The sequence below is a fragment of the Talpa occidentalis genome, unplaced genomic scaffold (assembly GCF_014898055.3).
Source record: "Talpa occidentalis isolate TD23 unplaced genomic scaffold, MPIMG_talOcc4v2.1 talOcc4.7, whole genome shotgun sequence".
In the NCBI taxonomy this organism is placed as follows: domain Eukaryota; kingdom Metazoa; phylum Chordata; class Mammalia; order Eulipotyphla; family Talpidae; genus Talpa; species Talpa occidentalis.
In genome coordinates, this window is record NW_023605083.1 from 41,517,006 (window position 1) to 41,538,244 (window position 21,239).

Genomic DNA, 21,239 nt, shown 5'->3' on the forward strand with positions numbered 1-21,239 from the left:
TGCCCTCCACCCCACTCCCCCTGTCTATGCAGGTGTTTCTCTTTCCTTAATGAGCTTGCTATATGCTGATGGATGGGAAGTCTGCTGAATTCTTAGAGGGACCCAAGAAACCCACACACCAAACCCCATCATCTGAATGCCGGCAGCTACCATTTAGGGTCTCATCTTTACAGCATTTCTCTGAGGTAGGTACTTTTATACCCATTTTTACAGATAAGGGAATAAGGACTAAAGAGGGTAAGTGACTTGCCTCAGCCACTAAAGAGCAGAAAAGCAAAGGAAGTGATTCTTACTGAGGGCAAAAATAACTTAGAGAATACCCTCACCCCCATGTTAGTACTGACAAGTGAAACAACATAATTCCAGAAAATGCCTAACTAATAAAAACCTGAGAGAAATAAGTCAAAGTGGTTATTTAATAATATATAGTATATGTTATATAGCCAACCATTTATAATTGTCTCTATGAGACTATTTCAACCAAGAATGTAGCTTGTTTTGAACCAAGTCTTAGCAAGATTCTGTTCCAGCAACTACCCTAGTCATTCTGAAAGTGTGGCTCCCAGACCAGCAGTGTCAGCATCTCCTGGGCACTTGTTAGAAATATAAGTTCTCAGCATACCGGAGACATTATGGAATCACAAACTCTGGGGGTTGATTCAGTGTTTTAACAAGTCCTCCGTCCTATTATACCATGTTCAGGTTTAAGCACCATTGATTTACCCTACCATGCCTCTTTCAGATGCTCACACTATATGAATAGGAGATATTCATCTAATGAGTTTTGTTAAGTTTTGTTTTGTTTTGGTGTTTTGAACTTTCAGTTGGACTCTAAAGAGAATCTATAACATAAAATGTAGAACAGAATGCTTTTAATATAGTATACAAAAGGACCGTTACTTTATGTTCATCAGAGAAGTTTGAAATTAACCTCTGCAAAATAGAAAACAGGGAAAGTGGAGCATGCTCAAAAGGTAGTATTATCAGTTAATTGTTCAAAAATATCTTTTGTATGGAAATACCAAGTGATTGTACTGGTCCTTTCTTGAAAATAATACTAACTCATAATTATATTTTGTCTGTAAAATGTTTTGTACACTCACTACATTCTAGAGCTCCCACTGAGCTGAGTGCTGGAATATATACATTGATGGGAAAAAAGATCTTACTCTTGTTTTCTTTCTGTCATATTGGAGAAAAAGGCATTAATAATATATTATAAATATACAATTGTGAACCAGTAAATGTTTTGAGAGAAAGATACAGAATGTTATAGGGGCATATAACCATAGCAGTGGGGACTGAACACCCTCTGAGATCTGAGTTCCATAGTTAGTCAGACCCACCGTCAGTGGACCAGGCTTATTAAAGTAGGCAAATATAGTAAACTGGCATGTCATAGAAGAAACTTGCAACAGCTCGTATTCTGCTTAAGAATTCATTACATCTTTCTTTATAATGAGGGGATAGGCCAGAAAGGGGATTGATAGTTGGAGAAAAGCAAATGCAATTACATTTCTTAGAAAGTTAACACAGATATCCTTTAAAAATAGCAATAAAAATTATCAGTCCACTGCAAAATATAAAAGACCTGGAGTTAGTTTAGTTTGACATGTACTTCCCATTGTGGGGACAAGAATTGCTTCTATGGTTTTGTTATATTTTTTGTAGGTAGCTTCATTTTCTTTCTGTGCTTAAGCAGAGCTTGATGAAACACAGTCTTTATGGGGGTTTTAACAAGTATTGGGTGTCATTCCTTCCTTACTTTCCTCAACCCCCTTCCAAATCTTAAAGATCAAGGTAAAGACTCAATTATATTTTTGGTATCTTTAAAATTATTGACTGAAAGGATTTCAATATTCTCTTTACAGCAGGTCAACTAATTAAAAAATCAAGAATATAACATCCTATTATTTAATTAATAATTTTTGTCTTTACTAGTTAATACTCAAATATTAATATAAGTATAAGTGATTCAAATAGTGGGTGGGTTTAAACTCATCTCAATAAATGGGTAACTGAATATTTTTTCCAAAAAGTTGATAAAGCAAGGAGCAAATTTGATTATTATGCAGACCTTTTGATAAATTTTAAAGCTTTACTGATTTTTCACTAAAAACAACTTGATCAAAGATTCTTCAAATAAATTGTATGGATATTTTACCAGATTAGACAAGACTTGCCGATTCCATGGAGATACTGTCAATATAGCCATAAATAATTTTTGAGACTATTTAAGTGAACAAAAATCATTGTTATTTATATAAATTAAGAATTTAAGGTGAATGAAATTGTTGAACACATATATATATTTAAATTTTTAAATTTTTTTCTGTGGATATTACCTTTTAAGACCCAGGTTACTTTGGTAATTCAAGAACTTTAAGGACTCCTCATGAACAAACAAACTAGAAATGGATGTTAAGTATGTATTCTGAGATTGCCTCCGGAACACCTTGGAGAATGTCATGACTTGGACTCATAGGTGGTGTGTGTTCCATAAAGATAGTCAGGAATGGGGTGAGTGACTTGGTAAAAACCCAGTAACCAGGATAGTACAAAGTTCTGGCAGTGGGCTATTAGGCAAGGATTACACTTGCCATCAGAGAAGTCAGGATTCAGGCAGAGAACTGACAAGAGAGAAAGGGTAGGGTGGGCTCCTATGCTGGAGAAACACAAGTTCTAGGATAATGTAATGTTTTTCCATTTACAGTGTACTTCTAATACATTAATTCAACAAATTGTAACAATGGCTATTGAGTTCAGCATTATCACCTCTCCTTTTGCAGAGTAGTTGACTGAGGCTCACGACAAAGTCATGTGTCATGGCCAATGTCATATAGTAAGAATAGTAAGAGTCAGAACTGGGAATTTAAATACCCTTCTGTTCTTTAGTTTATAATTCTACAGCTTCTCCTGGAGATTTTTCCCTTTTAATTTATCTCGGAAATATATTTTCCATTATAAGTAAACCTTACTTAGATATCATATCATGTAGATCACTCATCTTATCCTAAATTGTGACCCTAATAGAAATTCGCTGATCAGATAGTTTCTTCTACCTACCTGACATGAAGGAAACTTCATGTCGATACTTTTGCTGGCTTCAGTTTCTCTATCCAAGTTTTATTTATTTATTTTTAAAGATTTTTTTTTAATTTATGCATACAAGAGCTGGGGTACAGGCCAGAGATGCGGAGGGTGAGAGGACTCAACAGAGACAGAGTGGGGAACAGAACAGGCAGATTGACTGAAATAAACTGCTGAGGGGAAGCAGCGGGCGAGATAGGAGAGGTCTGCTGTGCCATACGGGTTTCTCCCCGGCTGGCTGGGGATCACACTCATGCTGTAGAGGCTATGGATTGCTTCATAGTGCGGTGCTGAACCCCTTGCATCACCAGGGACACCCTATCCAAGTTTTAAATGTTAATTTTCCTAGGTCTAGATCCTAAGCACTCTTTGTTTCTCTCTTACACCCACTCTCAGAGCTATTCCACCCTCTTCCATAGATTTAAATACTATCTATATGCATTCCTTTGCTTACAAACACTTGATTTATGAATTTTAACCTAAGTTATTTTATTTTTGTTAAATTTATTGTTATTTTATTAATTTTATAATCCTTTTTATTTATGAATTTTGTTAGCAAAATATTTACATGTATTTTTAAGTTTTGTGCTATTTTCAGCAAATTCCAAGGTATTAATAATATATGAATCTGTTCTCTTTTTATAAATTTCAAACAACATATAATTTTGACATATAAGTTAGTCTCTTCCTCAAGCCACCTCCACCCATTCTCCTCATCCCAGAAATAGTCCTTAGATACTTGTGTGTCCATCCTTTCAAACCTTGCTTTATGTATTCTTGTATTTCTCCACATATAAAAAGAAACATCTTTGTGATTTGTTTACATATATGGGATCATACTATACACACACACACACACACAGAGTTCTACAACAGTATGTGTTGGGATCTCTCCTTGTCAGTGCATATAAATCTGTCTTATTCATTTTAGCAAATTGCAGGGTATGAGTATAACATAAATATGTTAATTATTACCTACTGATGGATTTTCAGGTTGTTTTCATTTCTTAACTATGATAAACAATGTTGATAAGAGTAGTAAATTATTCTGAAAATTCAGGGTGTATTAACACCAATTATTTGCATCTTGAAAACACTTTTTCATATGGGCTTTCACCATGCTCAGTCCTTGTGGGTAGAATTACTTTTTAAGACCTAAGACAAATCTTACTGATTTATCCAACCATCATCCCTCTTCTCTCTAGCTTTTCACTTCCCCTCCCCTCCCCTCCCCTCCCCTCCCTCTCCTCTTCCTTCCCCTCCCCCTCCCCTCTCCCTTCCCTCTCCCTTCCCCTCTCCCCTCTCCTCTCCTCCTTTGAAAAGATAATATGAACAAGGATCACTGGGAGAGAATAAATCAGTGTACTATTCTACATCATTTCTTCACCATCCATAAGCCAATGATGATAATGACCATAGATAACATATGTTAGGCACTGATTATGGGCCAGGTTTTGTTGTAAGCACTTTGCACATTTTAATATTAACTTAATTCTCACAGAATTAAGGAAGTAGACACAATTATTTACCTTGTTTTTCTGAGGTAGATGTCAGAGGTTACCCTGGTACTGAACAAATGAGCGGGCCGCTACATGATGTACCTTAAAATTTTCTATAGTGGGGCCTTACCCTTTGTGTGCAAGGGTAGCAGCATAGCTCCCTCATAGCACAATGCCTGCAGCTCCCAGTCAAGCACTGATCAGTTATTCATGGGGGTTGATGTTAGGAAGGTCTACTCCTCTACTTTGTCCACTGACTTTCCCTAGTTTAACACTAAAAGTGCTGGATCCCACTTAATCCCTTGGTCTTGGGAAAACCTAGATGTTGTTCAGCCTACTCCAAGTAGTATTTGTTTTGAGGAAAGGTGGAAGAGAATATAGTTCAAACAGGTAGAGAATAGCTATTTCTCACAGTTATCAAGGAGTCTAATAGGCTTTCATGGTGAGTATATTCATGGCAGCGAATATCTTTTCATAAAACCTGCCTTATTAAGAGTAAGGTCAACGCTACTGAATTGCCCTCTCCAAAGGTCTCTAGGGTATGCCTCATGAGACAGGAAAAGATAAATAGGAGAAGAGGCCTACCACTTGGTTTGCATTCCAATATACTAGGGCACAAAGGATGCTGTAGAGAGACCTACTCACACAAACTCCCTGACAGCAAAAGTTCCTATCCTTCTTGACTTTTAATATCAGGTAATTTAAAGTGAATATACTGCTTCTACCCATAATAGACCTACAAAATATCCTACTCTTCCTTATTCCAACTGCATTAAACAGTCCAACCACTGCATATTTTTAAAACTGTAATTAACCTTGTTATAACAAAGATGAAATGCACATTTAAGAAAAAATTTGAAAAGCAAGATTGCATTTTTTTCTGAACAGTCTGAAAATCTTGTTATATTTTGAGTTATAAAAAAGGTGATTTTTTTTGTAGTTGTTAATTCAGTCACAAATTGTAAAAGGGATCAGAAAACAGTAATCAGTCATGTTTTCTAGCAGATGGTGGATGCCAAGACTAAAAGTGGTGGGACTGTGGCTATCCTAACAAAAGGGAACACAGGATGTAGGCCTGTTTGGTAAGATTTTATGAAACCTGGCCATAAAATAATCTCTCTCTCTCAAAAGTGGCTCCACCTAAGAAATTATGCTAAAAATGGCTTGCTATAAGGAAATAAAAGAGTCAAACAATTTTCACCTCCTAATACCAGTGCTGAGCGGCTGGGTAAGTGACACTGTTGAGCACAATTATACTTGAAAGAAGTGCTGTAAAAGCTCAGGACTACCAGTGGAGGCTACTGATTTTGCAACAATTTGTTTCTTTTTCATTTTAAAATAAAGAGTGATTTGTGTGCACCAGGGGTTCTAATCTATTAATGGTGTTCATCCTTTGCCAGTCAGCATTTTCCTTGGAACATGTCATACCATGTAATCTGAGCACTAAGAACATCAGAAACTCACCTTGGGGACATGGTGGGAGATGTGGCCCTGAGAACACTGGGGGCACTTTGTCTCCAGGGCAAAAGTTACTAGAGCTCTCTCAAGACAGTACACTTCCTAGAGATGAGATATTCTGGACTTTAATCATGCAAATAAAATTTGCCGCCTTAGACTTTTTGATGGAAGAACTTAGCAACTACATTAAAAAACTTAGAAATCAGAAAATACTCTAATGCCTTCTCTTTGCTAAAACAATAGCTTTCTGATAGCCCCCAACACATATTTATGAACATCTACTCTGTAATTTATAATTGACTTCTAAAGCGCAGAGATGAGGTTCATTTGACCTTTTCCCAAAAGGAGCTGATGTCTTCCTGGCCTGATCTTCCGCTGCTGTCACTCTTGGTCACTTTGCTCCTGAAAATGGCTTCCTCAATTTTTTTCAAACATAGCCAGCATTTGCTTACTTCAGCACTTTTACACCTAGTGTTTCTTCCACCTGAACAGGTCTTGTTTCACTATCTCGCTTTATTGACTCCCTGACTAAAGGTCACCCTCACAAGGGAGACAGTCCCTGACTCACCACACAGCATAGCATACATGCAATCTCATGTATGTACACACCTATACTATTCTCATATCTTACCCCACTTTTCCTCGTATCTATTTTCTTATCACATCAAACCTATTTTTTATTGACTTGCATCTTTGTTACGTGTGTTTTCCCACCATCAGATGAGCTCTGGTATAATAGATTAGTGTCTTGTTTACCGCTGTATTTATAGTACCTTGAACAGTGCCTGGTACATCATAGATATTCAAGTAGACTGCTCTATTCTTCATCCTCTGGAGGTTGATGTAACTTAATGTTTTTATGCTCCAATTGTGAGTTAACTTCTCAAGGGTCAGTAGGTTTATTCTGTGTCCAGCAAAAGATTTAGGGCACAAGGGGGTAGGGGGATAAATGATCAGTTCTGTTTCTCCCCTGCCTCTTTTCCTCTTGTCTCCTTCAACTATAACTGGTCTATTTTAGTAGTTTTGTGTATTGAGCTTCCACAAAAAATTTCTTGTAAGTACAGGATTTCCTAAACTAAGAAGCAACAAACAAACAAAAACTAGAAAAAAGAAAACCATTGTTTTAGGGAGCTAGGGTAATGAGTGTTCATTTTTTGCTTTATCACTTCTATCAGCATTCCCCAGGAACCCCAAAGAAGGATCTGGTCTAGGTGAGTGAGTCAGCACTGAAGGCTTGTTTTCATATGGAGAGGCCATGAAAAAAGGGATTTTTAATTTTTAACTATTTTAGAAGATAATAACCTTTAATGGCAATATAGTGTTAGAAAAATTTTATTTTAATCATGTTATATTTCAGCACTAGAGAAGTTGGATCAAAAGCAAATCTTTGTTAATATATGTGAGAACCTTACTGAAAATTCCTTATTTTTAGAGATTCAGTTTGTATCATTAGCAGGAAAGCCATTAGAAAAACAATAGCACCTAAAATTTAGATAATAAAAAAATGTTTGAATTCTTACCAGTTGTCCACTGTTGACTGTTGCAGTGAACAGCTGTGAGTTCTGTACTCCTAGTTTTCATGTGGCCTTCATATCCTTTGGGGAACCTACAGTTGTCATTTTAAACAAACATATCTTTGTCATAATGACAGAGGCATCTAATTTCACTTTGTTGGAGTGATATGTTTCTGGATTTGCACTAGGCAATTTGGAGCATTTAGTTCTGCACACTGTAGGGACTAAGGTTCTTTGATGCATAGTGTCTGTGTCTGGTTGAGGGGAATGAAACCATCAGTCAACTATTTGGCAACTCTGTGTGCCCAGCACAGTGCTAAATACCATGAAGGGATTTTGAAGAAATTGAGATTATCTTCATAATCCTTTTCCTGCTGCCTGCATGGCGGAGACTACCTTTTTAGAAGGAAGAAGCCTGTTCATTTGCTTTTGATCACTTGGCTAAACACTTGCTCATCCACTTCAAATATCTCAGCAGTTGTTTATGATCTTGCCTTCAGGATCTCCTCACTTCAGTATATGTTGTGAATATATATGAAATCAAAAAACTTCAACTCTGTATCTGGTTTAAAGCTTGTTCTACTAACAAATAGTAATAACACCTCTACAATAGAATTATGGCAGGGATCAAATGGGATCATTTATGTAAAAGCAATTTATAAAGAGTAAAGATCAAAACAGAAGTAAAATGTCATTGCTATTGAGCCATATTTTATTGTGTACCCCTCTTGATAATAAAAGCTTCAAAGGTTGCAAATTGCTACAGAATAAAGTCCACATGCATTGGCCTGTTAGTAAGTATTCTCCATTGTGGCCTATTCCCCTATTCTCTGTACAGAACCTAATCTTTATCAACCCAAGCTTTTGACAATTCCTGAAACAAAGCCTTACATTTCCATATCTATAATCTCTATGAATATAATTGCTCTCTCTTGGAATGCCCTTCTACATATCTTAGCCAACTTTGTTTGTTTTTTAAGACTGTACTAGATTTTCTACTCAAAAATGTACTCATATTTTTAAGACTCAAGTACATTCTCATTAATTTGTATTAGACATGTCTTGCTTGTTATGCACAATATTGTATTGTGGATATCTGCATATATGCATGATCTCCCTTACAAACATGAATCTTTCTGAATGAAAGTACTGGGTTTAAATGATTTTTTTGTTGTTGTTGTTGTTCCTTAAAGTGCTTTGCATGTCATTGGCATTCAACATCTATTTGCCTAAAGAGAGGATAAAAGAATAAAGTCAGAATTAGGAACTTGTTTGTATCCCTTTTAAAGGTTCTGTAATTGTATTTATCATCATCTTCAGTGGCATGGAAATCTATTTGGTAGAACACATGGGAAATTCAGGTGATTTTTTGTGTGTGGTAATTTCCTTGTCTGGGAAAATATGGTCGTAGAGATAAATATTCCCCCCCCCCTGCAGTATTCTGCTAAGTTCTGCACAAAACCTTACTTGGAGAAAGTAGTCACTTGGAAAATGTCTTTTATTTTCTATATACTTTGCAATCTATAAAGTTCTCTCCCTGATAGTTTTCAGTCTCACAACAGTGGTGTGACGTGATATTATTCTGCTTGTAGATGAGAAACTTGTGACTCAGAAAAGTTTAGTTATGGAGACAAGAAAGAGAGAGCCAGGCCTCAAAACCAGGTCTTCTGTTGCCAAAGCCAGTGTCCTTTCTTCTATACCACAGCAGCTAGCTAGACCCTGGCAAGAATTTATCCTTTACTTCTTGTTTCTATTTATTTTTCTTATCTCTGTTTCTCTTTAGGCAGAAACAGCATTAAGAATATATTATAAAAATAAAGTCACTTAGGTCATTTTTTCCTCTTTGATATCTTCTAATTTGTTCTCTCATATATGTAATATGGTAAAGGAAAGAAGTGTCATATAAGGCTCTGTGTTATACTTCTAAGATGCTCTTATCTCCAACTGTGTAGTTGAGGTCCCAGGAATCTATATTCTTTATCTAATGCCACTGATGTAGTCACCAGGAAATACACTGTGATAAGAAAAGTCATCAGGCTTTAAAAATTGCCTTTCAAATTTATAAGGGTAGCTCATATGCTACCCAGTTCAATATGTCAAAATGAGTGCAATTTTTTCCCCTCTAATAGGACTAATTTAAAATGATAGAATAATAAAAATATATAGCCTACAAAAAAGAGAGAGAATTACATGTGGTCATTAGCAGATGCAAGAAGGGAAAGCATAGTTTTAAAAGGTTTTATATGTGAAGAAGAGGAGAGGAAGAGGAGGAAATAGCATTCCATACTATGAGAGAAGAGTGCTGCAAGGAGAGAAGTCACCAATTTGTCCTGAAGAATCCTGGAGAAGCTTTGGATTCAGAACTGGAGTATCAGCCCAAGATGTCCAATATTCAACTAGTAGGAGTTCTAGAAAGACAAAACATTCTTGAAGAGGGAAGAAAATTATTAAAGAAATAGTATGTCCACAGGCCCATATGAAAAGGAAGAGAAACAAGTGTTAATGAGGTTTTGGGGGAAAAAGAATCCTCATACACTGCAGACTGGTCTATCCCTATGGAAAACAATATGGGTTTTTGAAAAAATTAAAAATGGATCTACCATATGGTCCAGTAATCTCTCTCCTAGATTTTTATTTGGGAAATGGAAAACACTAATTCATGCACTCCTGTGTATGTTGCAGCAGTACTTACAATAGCCAAGTGATGAGAGGATAAAAAAGACATGAGATATATATGTGGGGTATACACACACACACACACACAATGGAATACTACTTAGCTTTAGAAAAGACTGCAAAAGAACATTGTCAACAATATGAATGGAACTGCTGTAGGGGCTTATGCTAGGTGAAATAAGTTAGGAGAAAGACAAATACCAGATAATTTCATTCAAATGTAGAATGTAAGAAACAAACAAACAAAAAGGAACAGGAAAAAACCAAACCAAAACAAAATCTGAAATCTGACTGTGGAACTAAGACTAACAGAAGGGAAGTATAACAGGATGAAAACAATAAAGGGAGGGGGTCTATTGGGCTGTAGTGGAGGATTATTGAGACTTTGGTGGAGGGTGTCATGTGGTAACATACATTTATAGTGATGTGAACCTGTATACCCAAAATATACACAGTGTTGTCAGCCACTCATACTAAAATAATCATAATTAAAAAAAGAAAACAACAAAGAAATAGCATCTCCAAAGCTAAAGGGAGACCTTCATATTCAACAAAGAAATAGCATCTCCAAAGCTAAAGGGAGATCTTCATATTCACAGAGACCATATGAGACAAATTGGATAAATGAAAAAAAAAAAATCCATATTTTGTAAAATCTCGGAATACTAAATATTTAAATTGGAAATTTATATATATGCACCCTCACTTGAGGATGTACTCCAGTAAAGAGTACAAAAGTCTGGACCTCCTTGGTGGCGCAGTGGTTGAGCGCTGGGCTGCGAAGCTGCCCTAGCCTCTGCAGCGCTGGTTCGATCCTCGGCCACCAGCGAGGGTCCCACATGGTGTGCAGACCTCTCCTGCCGCCCGATGCTCCCCTCAGCAGTGTATTTCATCAGTCTGCCTGTTCTATTCCCCGCTCTGGCTCTGGTGAATTCTCTCACCCTCCTAAATAGATAAATAAATAAATAAATAAATCTTTAAAAAAAAAAGAAAGAAAGAAAGAAAGAAAAGTAATGTGTCCTGACTCTAAGGGGAGAGATAGTGGAAGCTCTGCATTTGTACTTTGACAATGGAAGTTCTGCATTTGGTACTTCCTGAAACTGAGCAAGATGTACTTCTTCCCTTAGCTGACTTTAATCTGTATCTTTCTCTTAACCATGACTCCTTAACCATGAGATAACAACATTCAGTGAGTCCTATGAGTCCTTCTAGCAAAATTTCAAACCAGAACATGGTTTAGAGAATCCCTTAAACCTGCAATTGATGTCAAAAGTGAGAGTGGTCTTGTGTGGGCTGTGTTCCCACTAACCTTGCATTTGGTTCATGTCTACTCAGATATACACAAATAAAACTCATTTAGGGGAATAATGAAGCAGCATCTAAGGATGACAATCATGCAGTAGACCAAAGAAGGAAATTGTTCTAATTTAGGACAGAGATCAGCAGGCTTACAGAAAAATGTATTTAAGGAAAAGAATGGAATCTATTTCAGATAATAGTTGCTGTTAATGAGAAGTTGCAAGATATTGGAGTATGTCAGAAAAGCCTATGAATCTTAAAAAGGTAAAGAAGAATAACCAGAAATTCCAGGTAGATAAAACACTTTATCAGAATGTCATGTTCCAAATATGAAATAATTTAAAACATGACTCTTTTTCAGTAATTGGTAAAATGTCAGAGAGGAGACTCTATTTAACCCTAGAGCTAGTGTATTTTCTCTTGAATGGCATAAGGGTTGTGATATCAGAAACATAGGCAAGAAAATGTAATTATTAGCACTTTCTAGCACTGGGATGAATAATGTGATGAATAATCATAATAATGTAAGATTTATATTGTTAATTTTTAAAATAAACCTCTGTATAAGACATGGAAGATTTAATCATGATTAAAAACAGAATGTAAGCTCTTAGCTTTGATGATGTTAGAAGTAAAGTTCCAGCTGACAGATGTTGGGAGATAAAAGATAGGTAGTAGAAGAAGAAATCATAGTAAATGTACTAAATGAAGATTCAAGAGAATCTGTTGAAAATTGATGAAAAATTTATAGTGATGATAAAACTGATCTTGCAGAGCAGTGGAAAAGAGGATGTTCTCTTTGAAGACAAACAAAACTTTATCCCACTAATATAGTAAACAGAAATATCAATTTGAGGGAACTATAGACTTTTTAAATATGACAGGCAAACAATAAAACTTTAGAAGAGAATATAGGATAGTAGATCATGATCTCAATATGAGAGGGTGATTTTTAAACATATTGAACATTAAGAAGCACCAGCCTTAAAAGTCTAGATTGGTTATTTCATTATAACTAAATTAAGACTATTAAAAATAATTGAAATAGTAAAATGGCAAGTTGCAATTTTGGAGATATTTTATAACACATAATCAATAAAAGTGCATATATTCACAATGTGTGAAGAACTCATACAACTCAATAAGTAAATTCCTAATAAAAAAATGGACACGTCTTCAATGAAGGCATACAAATGGCCAACGGGGACAGGAAAAATACTTATCATTAGTTATCACCAAGGAAATGCAAATCAAAATCACATTAAGGCCATCTCATACCTCTGAGAATGGCGCTTATCAGTTGGACCAGAAATAACAAGTGAAGGGGAGGAGGAAAAAGAAACACTCATATACTATTGGCAGGAATGCAGACTGGTCCAGCCCTATGGAAAACAGTATGGAGGTTCCTCAAAATATTAAAAACAAGTCTGTCATAATATCCAGCAATTCCACTCCTACATATCTAGCCAAAGAATGCAAAAACACTAGTTCACAAGGATATATGTATTCTTATGGTCATTGCAGCAGTATTTATAATAACCAAGGTATGAAAACAACCTAAATGTCCAACAACAGATGAGTGGATAAAAATGTGGTATCTATATACAATGGAATACTACTCATCTGTAAGAGATGAACTCTTGACATTTGCAACAACATGGGTAGAACTGGAGGGGATTATGCTAAGTGAAATAAGTGAGAAGGAGAGAAACAAATACCAGATTGTTCCACTCAAATGTAGAATATAGAGAAATAAAAACAAAGGGTCACAGTAAAATATTCCTCAGGACTCAGATACCCAAAAACTATATCTCAATAAATGATGGCTATGCATAAACCATTTTGCTTCCACATTCATTTTCTTTTTTTTTTTTTTTTTTATAAAATAGAGGCATGTTTTATTTATTTATTTATTTGTTTGTTTGTTTATACATGCACTGGGTACAGTCAGAAGCGCGGGAGGGTGAGAGAATTCACCAGAGCCAGAGCGGGGAGCAGAGCAGGCAGAAGGACCGAAGTACACTGCTGAGGGGAGCAGCGGGCGGCAGGAGAGGTCTGCGCGCCATGTGGGACCCTCCTCTGGTGGCCGGGGAGCAGCCGGGGATCGAACCTGCGCCGCAGAGGCCGCGGGCAGCTTCGCAACCCAGCGCTCAACTGCTGCGCCACCGGGGAGGCCCTTCCACATTCATTTTCATTGAAATCACTCATTTTGCAAAGTTAATGACCCTAACTTCTTAATGTTAACTGTTCTTTCTGAAATGTTCCTCAGTATCCCAAATTTCCTTCCCTATAAGGCATAATAAAGTATTCTTTCTACTTTATATAAAAAAAGAAAGAAAAACCAAAGGGTCAGACAAAATTAAACCAAAAATAAACTCTTTAAATCTGACTGTAGAATTGAGGTTACCAGAGAGGGAGGCAGAGGGTAGAGAGCGAAATGGAGAAGAGGGAGCTCAAGGGTCACCCTGAAGAAGTGTGAACCTATGGGTCACATGCTGTGTTGTAAACCAATGTTACCTCAATTAAAAAAAAAAATAGGAAGAGGAAATAACAGAAAAACAAAAACCAACAACCAAAAAAGAAAAATGGCCAAAGAGACAACAGTCACTTCAGAACCAGGTAGATCTATTTGGTCAATAAACATGTTAAGGTGTTCAATGTCATCAATCATTAGAGATGTACACTAAAACTTCAAATAGATGCTGCAACTTAGTATCAGAATGGCTGGAATTAAAGAAACTAAGTGGCAAGAACTACAAAAGATGTAGAAGGCCTGGAAGTCTCATACAACTGCTGGTGGAAACTATTGTAGTTTAACCAATTTGCAAAACAGTTAGACTTCATTTAACAAAATTACAGATACTATGACTTGTGACTTAGCAATTCTTCTTTTAGGTTGTATATACAAAAGAAGCATGTGCCCATATGTACCAGGAGACATGTATAAGAAAGTTTTTAACAGTTTTATTCATAAGCCTAAACATAGGACAGTTTAAATGTCCATTGATAACAAAGGGGATTAATAAATAGTGGTATAGTTCCACAATAAGTTGTATGTTACCATAAAAATAAAGCTGAATGCTACAATACAAATGAATCTTACAAATATACATCAAAAAGCTGCTACAAAATAATATATACTGCACTATTCTACTTAACATACAATTCAAAAAATAGGCAAAACCGTAGTGTTCAGTGATGCATTCTTGCATGGGAAAAATATAAAGAAAAACAAGGGAGTACCACAGAAGTCAGAAGAGAGTTACATTTAAGGTAAGAGTAAGCTATGACTTACAAAGGTGTGAAAGAGCTTTTGGGGGCTAGCGTTGTTCTGTTTGCTCTGAGTAGCCAGTTCAGGGATGTTTGCTTCAGAATATACCAGTGCCTTATGTACTTTTTCCCTTATGTACTTTTTGGATGTATGATGTATTTTGCACACTCACACACACACATAAATAATAATAAAAAGGAATTAGTGATTAAGGAAATTTACTTAAATTATGAAGATAACAGAGAAACTAAAAATAGTACAATTATTAAAAATTGAGAGCTGAAGAGTCATGTAATGTGCTAAATTCTCCTTGGCAGCCACTGAAACTTAATAAAAAAACCTCTCTGTACTGATAAATTATTTAGAAATAAGAACCAAAACAAAAGGTATTGTTTTCTGTTCTGTATTTTCAATTTTTAAATGACATACTACTTTTATAATGAAGACAAACCATCATGTTATATTTATGTTTTTATGTTTAGAAAATATGACTGGGTACCCAGGTTATAGATTTGGTGATAGCGTTAGCATAGCTTGAAGAATTTTAATTTTTGAGTGAGTTATTTCCATTGCTCTATATATTTATTAAAAATATTTTCTGTGTTTAATAAAATATTAGAAATCTCTTCTCTCTGTGTAACTTTTCATTTAACTTGTCAGAACTTTGAGAAGAATAGATACAGACTAAAAAATTCTGTTAATAGCAAAATCTCACTTTTTGTACAGTTATTTAGTATTGTGATATTGGAGAAGTTCACAGTTATCAATGGACCTTTTAGCATTGTTACTAAGTAACAGTGCCCATGCTTTCATAAACCACCACCCCAATCAGACAAACCAACTAAAGAAAATCTCTATATCTCTACAAAACGCAGCTTTATAGGCATGCCTAAGAACTAATGTAAGGAAACATCTTCATCACTCACCATTTCTGTGGCAATACAACTTTTAATATCAGCCAATCTCCTTATTTTACCCCAGAACTTTTTAACAGCAAGAGCAAGACACAGATTATTTTAATTATCAATTTAACTGCATTCTGAGTTCACTGACAAACCACACAAGAGAAAATTTGCTTTTTAAATAAGGTATCTATTTTTTAGTAGAAAGTATTTTTTTTGCAAATAAATTCCTGGTTTGCATCTACTTTTTTTTAGATTAGTTATTTTTTTTTAAATTTTTTTAAAGATTTATTTATTTATTTATTTATTTATTTATTTATTTATTTATACAAGCACTGGGTACGGTCAGAAGTGTGGGAGGGTGAGAGAATTCACCAGAGTCAGAGCAGGATGCAGAACAGGCAGAAGGACCTAAGTACACTGCTGAGGGGAGCAGCGGGTGGCAGGAGAGGTCTGCGTGTCATGTGGGACCCTCCTCTGGTGGCTGGGGAGCAGCCGGGGATTGAACCAGCACTGCAGAGGCTGCGGGCACCTCTGCGCCACCGGGGAGGCCCTAGATTAGTTATTTTTAAAAAGAAGTAGAGCTAGACTCAAAAAGGTATGTAAAATTTTCTTTCCAAAAGTACTTTATTTAAAAAAGAAATCTTAACAAAAATAGTATGAAAGAGACAAATATTCTTCTAATATTAAAAGATGGGTTGAACACTGAGACTTTTGAACATAGTGACCATAAAATTTTTGATGAAATCAGAAATTTTTATAAAGGAGGGGAAAAATTCTTATTTCAACTCAGTGGGTCTTTTTTGGCTTTCTAACAGGCAGGTCAAACTATGACTGATTGTGCCCAGGTATCCATTCTCTCAAGGCACTAGAGAAGCATATCAATTAACTGTCCTTTTAAATTTTATTTTTACATTTTATTGTGTGTTTTTAACTTGCTTTTTGGGAAATCTGTTGAGACATCTGGATTTCTTTGCCTTTAAATTTTCTAACTATCTTGGTCTCATTTCAATTGTAAAGTGTCTATTTGATCATAATGTTTTATTATTTTTAAGCATTGGCAGGGAAAAAAAAGGAGTGCTCTTATTTATGACATGAACAGAGCCACTTAATTGGCCACTTTCAGTTCTGGCAGGTCACCTTGCCTCAGGTTTTGTTGTGTTTTGGCTTGGTAAACTCATCTCTGCCTTTATTCAAGCTTTCAATCCACATATCCAAAGAATGGCTATCCTAGGCCACCTATGCTAAAAGCATTGGTTACTCTTCTTTCTCTAAGAAGGTTGCATTTCAGCTAGGGGATTTGAAGATAACTAGTTATAGGCATAAAGGTCAACCAGTCTGTTTTTAAAACAGGGTTGACAAATAACCAGCTGTAGGCGCTAAGTTCAACCTACAAGCGTGTGCTCTAAAATCAGTTCTGAGTCATCTGCTCTGTCTGTTTGGCACCCCTGTTTACAGCACATCTTGAGCCTTCTCATGTAGCAATGCTATTGGTAAATAGCTTACCCTTTCTGACAGCATGGATGAAAAAAGAACAACCTGATCTTGGTTGATAAAATGTGTACCTTATGTGTAGTGAAGGAATATTTTTGAAGGTCTTGAGCAATTATTTAAAATGCCTGTGAAGGAATATTTTTGAAGGTCTTGAGCAATTATTTAAAATGCCTGTGTTTGTGTGCACGTGCACACTTGCTTATGTGATATGTAATGATTCATGTTCTAAGAGGGTATGTTTTTCTCTCTTAAAGAGCTGGCAGCAAGCCCGCCCTCTCAGAAATGGGAAATTTCTTGAGCTAATTTGGACATGCAGACTACATTTTTATACCACAAAGCTGTAATTCTTTGTCCAGACAGTCCTGCCAATTATCTGTGAATATCCCTATTCAGTATAGATTTAAAAAAAATAACAAAAAAAGCCAGCTCTTTTTATTAGCCCGTTTTGCATTTAAGCTTTTAGGATAATTGTATATTAATAGCACTTCTGAAGCAGAAAGGAGTTATTTAAAGGGATAACCCGATTATCTTGATAAAGAGAATAGTATACCTGTAATCCATTTTCTGAAAATTTGGACTGGGGTTTGGGTACTGGCTGGAAGGTGAGAATTGTTGGATTAAATTTCCAAATTCTAGGATGGATCAAATAATTTAGTCCTTCTATATTTTAAATGTCCAATCTGTTAAACGGGAATCAGAGCATTTCCCTGTCTCCTTAAAGGAAAGTAAAACACTGGAAATTGATTTTCACATACTAATCAGTGTAGATGCATTTCTCTTTTTAAGGGCTAAGCTACATACCACTCCTCAGCATCAGCCTTCCTTCTGGCACTAGTATATTCCTTGTTGTGGTCAACACATTTCTCACTGGCAAGAAAAATGCCTAATGCTGTGATGATAATTCACAGGGAAATTTTGTGCCATGTACAGCTTAGTTAACCAGGAAACAGGCAAAATTAAGATAGGTTTTGTAGAAAATTCAGTTTGTCTTTTCTGAAATATGAAAAGGTAAAATAGGAATGCATGAGACTAGAATGACCTCTTACATGTATTGTAAGTAGAGAAGGTGGAGAGGTGACAGAGTTCTCTTTTCTCAGGGTCTTTAAAACAGAAAAATAAAAGCAAGCCAAAAATGTAACTCCAAAGAAGCTGAGGATTGGTTTCTCTCACTTTTTAGAAGTCCTTTCAATTTATAGCATGCTAGCTTGAGTTATTAGGTCTGCCACCAATTAGAGTTCAGTCTGTGTGCCAAGCTGCAGACTATGTATTGAGGAATCAAAAGTGAAGATGAAACTGTTTTTTTTTTTTGCTTTCAAGGTTTTTGTAACTTCCGCGAGAGAGAAACATACACAAATAAGTACACTATTATGTGATAAGTGCTACACTAGTAGCAAAAACATGTGCCGTGATTACAAATTTTGCCTGGGTAATGGTTGGGACTGATGAAGTAATACCTGCACTTGACTTTGAAGACTGAGTGTGAGGCAGGGAGGTCATTCTAGGCAGAGGGCAGAGCATAAACAAAGGCCTGGAGAAGAGGACATCAGAGGGCTATGGGGGCTATTTTCAAGAAGAGAGTAGATGTTTGAGGGTCTGGCAGCCCAGGTTGGTTACCCTGTTAGGCAGCATTTGTTGGCTGTGTGATTTGGAGCACATTATAGAGCCTTTCTGAGTTCCAGGTTTTTGAATCTGTAATGTGGAAACATTATTATCTGTTCTGCAGGGTTGTGGTGAGGATTAAATGAAACAATATGTAAAGGGCCAGGAACTCTGCAAGGACAGAGCAGACGTTCAATAAATGGTCGCTGTCATCCCATCCTTTTGTAAAGGCTGCCGCTGCTGCTTGGGAACTACAAATTGCTTAGAATATCATGGTCTTTTCCTGGGAATTCTCAGTATAAATGACCTACAAAATGGAAATAATACCTGCTTTCCAGGTTGTTTTGAAGATTAGAGTTAATATTAAACACAGGTCTAATCATAATGTTGGGTAAACAGTAGTTACTATCGTTAAAGTCATAACACATTTCTCTTAAGAGTCAAAATGCATGTATATTTTTTGAATGCTCATACTGAAGAAATTGTGAAAATCTGCAAAACCAGAGGTAGAAAATCACCTCTGAAAGTATGACATTTTCCCTCCAAGGTAATGTGTCATATCAATGACTATGATTTATGTTAGAGCTGGTGTAAATAAGTCATCCACAGTGTTAGTTTTTCCATTTGTGTCTGTCCTGAGCACTGTACCAGGCATCTGGTAAATGCTTAAAGAAATACTTGCTACATGAATTAATGGGTAGCTCTGTAGCTGGTCTTTTCAAACATGCGTGCACGCACACACTACACACACACACACATTTTAATGGAGTAAAACAATTTAGATTCTGAGGTTTCCTTTTGAAAATCAAGTTCCCAATTATTTGAACAACTGAACATCAACAAAAGCATGAGGTATCAGCTTATGCAGAGGATCCTGCTGCTCTAAAATCTTTATTTGCCTGGAGGATGCATTGGTCCAACCTATCATAATAATTGTAAACAGTTATTATATCTATGATTATTATTATGATATTTCAAATAAGTATTATTACAGAGGTCAACCTGATGTTATAGCACTAAAGTAGGACTTGAATATCTTGAGTTCACTTCATACATTTCTTCCTAGAACTTTAATTAGTTGCCAGAAATGGTGGAACATTGAGCACTTTTTTTCTTCCCAAGAAACTGTCCTTACCTTTCACTCTACCATTTTGAGACATTACATCTCTGATATTCTTTTTAGTTTTAATTACAAACATTGATAATAATGGAAATGGTTATTTGCTGGCTCACATTGTGAAAATGACACCTTCTTTCTGACTTAAAAATGCTGAATTACAGTGGCTAACTAATATGGAAGTATATAAAAAAAAGACTCAGTGTTCTTTCCTTATCATCTGGAAGAAATTATGTTAACAACTGTTATTTTATTACAGACCTCTTTCTTTTTTCCCTTTACGTATGAAATCAGATCTGCAATTTTCTCCCCACCTCCATCCTGCCCCGACTTAGAATTATACCATGGACAATTCTCATACATATAGAATACTTTACTTTTGATCTACTGTGAAATGCTCTCCCCCACCCCGAGCAAGACTTCACTTATTTTTTTTTTTAACTATGTCATCTAATACTTTACTTTTGAAATCAAGAAGAGTCAACATATCCATTCTAAAATAATCTTTTTAATAGTCATTTTCCACATTCAATTTCTTTTTAATTAAGTACTTTTCAAAATCAGTTTTGATTGTGGTAACTGCCCAAAAGCATTAAAAGAAGACTAATGGTCTCAAAGCACTTTCATTTAAAGTTACCTTTTAAATAACATAAGGTAGAGGCAGTAACCATATAATTTTAGTATGGTGGTTTGAACACACAAAAATACATAATCATTTAAATGTTTTATTTCTGTTATACCAAATAAGAACCAACTTAGAATCCTTGACAAGACCAAACTAGGCTCTTGGGTGGCGTAGATAATGCCATAACTGACATGAAAGGATGTTGATTTCAGCTTAATTTTAGGAAATAAAAGAAAATGAATTCTTTGAAAATGTAGAAATTGTAATTTCTACATTTCAGTTTCACCCTTTATAAATTTTCCTTGTACCTTTGCCATCTTTTACCACTTATTTGCAGATGAATAGCAGGAGACTAAATGAATAGGTAGCACCAATGTTAACAGAAAAGTTCTGACACAAATTGTTTAATTTAGTAATCTTCTCTTAGCCTCTTGACATGGTTAAGGTTAAATACAATACATACCTATTCCATATCTAGTAGTATTTTCTTCTAGTAAAATACTAGTTCTCAGGACAGATATAAATATATCAGTGTTTTAATAGGTTTCTACAAAGAAAACCCCCACAAAAAAACACTGATTTCTAAGGGTTCCAGCACCTAGCAAACTAGAAAATGCCATCATGGTGTTAAGACTCTATACTGAAATCAGAAGGCTTAATTGTTTCCACTGAAGTGAAGAAGAATGTTAGGCTGG